Source organism: Mesitornis unicolor, unplaced genomic scaffold (assembly GCF_000695765.1).
Source record: "Mesitornis unicolor isolate BGI_N332 unplaced genomic scaffold, ASM69576v1 scaffold27358, whole genome shotgun sequence".
NCBI lineage: Eukaryota > Metazoa > Chordata > Aves > Mesitornithiformes > Mesitornithidae > Mesitornis > Mesitornis unicolor.
In genome coordinates this window covers 698-2,841 of record NW_010203035.1, presented here as the reverse complement: position 1 = coordinate 2,841, position 2,144 = coordinate 698, and the positions used below count along the sequence as shown (strand labels likewise).

Here is a 2,144-nt window from a genome sequence, read left to right as displayed (position 1 = left end):
CAGGAGGAGGCTGCGCAGGAGAGCTCGGAGCTGGTCATGGGCGAATGCAAGATTACCCAGAACCAGAAACAGCAATGCGATGGGATCAACTGCATCCAGAAGGTATGGGTAACTGGGAGGGTGTTGAGAGGTGCTGGGAGCCCTATGGCTGCCTCAAGTGCAGGGGCAGTTTTGGGCAGAGCTCCAACATTCTGCCCTGACAGACCCACCCCGATGACCAACCCTATGCCTGCAGCCAATGTGAGAAGAGCTTCAGACTCAGCTCCAAATTGGCCGAGCACGTCCAGACCCACAGCAAGGAGAAGCCCTACAAGTGCCCCGAGTGCGGCAAGTCTGTCAGGAACAAGGGCAGCCTGGTCCAGCACCAGAAGACCCATGGCTGTAAAAAACTCTACCAGTGCAAAGTGTGCAGGAAGATATTTAAGAAAAAGATCTCTCTGATCCAGCACCAGTGGATCCACAGCGGTGAGCGGCCCTACAGGTGTGGGGAGTGCAGGAAGAGCTTTATGCAGAGCTCCAGCCTGATCAAGCACCAGTAGATACGCAGCGGTGAGCGGCCCTACAAGTGTGGGGAGTGCAGGAAGAGCTTTATGCAGAGCTCCAGCCTGATCAAGCACCAGTAGATACGCAGCGGTGAGCGGCCCTACAAGTGTGGGGAGTGCAGGAAGAGCTTTATGCAGAGCTCCAGCCTGATCAAGCACCAGTAGATACGCAGCGGTGAGAGGCCCTACAAGTGTGGGGAGTGTGGGAAACCTTTAAATATAGCTCCAGCCTGATCACACACCAGCAGACCCACACGGGCAAGCACCCCTACACCTGCGACCAGTGCGAGGAGAGCTTCCGGTTCAAGCGCAGGTTGACCACCAGTTGACCCACATTCGCAAGAAGCCCGATGGCTGCCCGAGTGCAGGAGAGCTGCAGGCAGAGCTCCCACCTCACCCAGCACCAGTGGAGCCACACTGGCGAGAAGCCCTGCGTCTGCACCCATGCCGTCAGCCGAAGCTCTACCTTGACTCACCATCACTGCACCCACAGCAGTGAGAACCCTTATACCTCCCTGAGTGCGGGAAGAGCTTTGGATGCACCTCAACCTGGTCAAGCATCTCTGGACCCACACCGGGGAGAAGCCCCATGGCTGTGGCAAGTGAATCCATCCGAAACGTGTTGTGGTTATACAGTTGATCAGTCACCCAATGTCTCCCCACCTGGAGGGGGTTCAGGAACAGGCAGAGAGATTCTTGAGTTTAAACAGAGATATATGTTAAACAATAATAAAAAAGTGTATTAATAGTACTTGTAACATGAAATGTATTGAGTTATTCGCAGCCACTATTGTAGGCCTTAGGGGCAGGAAGGTCACCAAGTCCCTCTGAAGATGTCAGCCAGGGAGCAAGGAAGAGGGAGCAGGAAAGAGGGGGAAGAGAAGGGCTGACCCCAGCAAACTGCCCGGTTTCCAGTGAATGTGATGTTATGGTGTAGAATAGTTATTAATTGTTCAGCCTGGATTACTACAGAATCCCAGAATATGAAGAGTTGGAAGGGACCTGGAAAGCTCACCCAGTCCAACCCCTGCCAGAGCAGGACCACCAGAGCAGTCACACACGAACAGGGCCAGGGGTTTGGGTGTCTCCAGAGAAGGAGACTCCACAACCTCTCTGGGCAGCCTGGGCCATGCTCTGGCACTCTCACAGTGACAAAGTTTTTCCTCATGATCAGCTTGAACTTGCTATGCTCCAGCTTGCTCCCATTGCCCCTTGTCCTGTCATTGGACATCACTGAGCAGAGCCTGGCTCCTTCCTCCTGACACTTGCCCTTTACGAATTGATAACCATGCATGAGGACACCCCTCAGTCTCCTCCAAGCTAAAGAGACCCAACTCAGTTGCTCCTCAGCAGGAGATGCTCCACTCCCTCTATCATCTTTGTGGCTCTGCTGGATTCTTTCAAGAAGTTCCTGTCCTTCTTGAACTGAGGGCCCAGAACTGAACACAGTATTGGGAGATGTGGTCTGACCAGGGCAGAGCAGAGGGGGACAAGAACCTCTCTGACCTACAACCACACCCCTTCTCATACACACCAGGATGGCGTTGGCCTTCTTGGCTGCAAGGGCACATTACTGACTCATGGTCATCCTGCTGTCCACCA

General features: G+C 54.0%; 1 pseudogene; it reads left to right on the top strand.

Annotated features, from left to right (window-relative positions):
• The first annotated feature begins 36 nt into the window (after positions 1 to 36).
• LOC104545448 lies at positions 37 to 1,061 on the top strand (annotated as a pseudogene).
• The last annotated feature ends 1,083 nt before the right edge of the window (positions 1,062 to 2,144 follow it).